Here is a 364-nt window from a genome sequence, read left to right as displayed (position 1 = left end):
CCCACCCCGCCGCTGGGGAGAGACCCTAGCGCCACACCCCCTCACTCCGCCAAGATCTCCCACTCCCAATGGCTAAAGCGCCCAAAATGAAGGGCAGTCTCACACTCTATGTTGACTGATTAAATCTCTAGAGACTTGGTGGGAATTACTTTATCAGAATGCCTTCCTTTGCATCTTGAGTAGGGTCGTATTTATCCAGTCAACAATGGTGCTAGGCATAGGGGTACACAGCCCCAGGCCTCATAGCACTCATAGTCTGTCTGATGCTGAGTTTCTGTGACTCTGTTAGAGGAGTGCCATGATCCTGAGCCCCTCAGTCCTCTGGGCAGCTGGGTGGCAGGCACCAGGGCTGCCCTCTCACCAT

Source organism: Cebus imitator, unplaced genomic scaffold, assembly GCF_001604975.1.
Source record: "Cebus imitator isolate Cc_AM_T3 unplaced genomic scaffold, Cebus_imitator-1.0 Scaffold291, whole genome shotgun sequence".
Lineage (NCBI taxonomy): Eukaryota > Metazoa > Chordata > Mammalia > Primates > Cebidae > Cebus > Cebus imitator.
Note: the sequence above shows the minus strand (reverse complement) of the source record.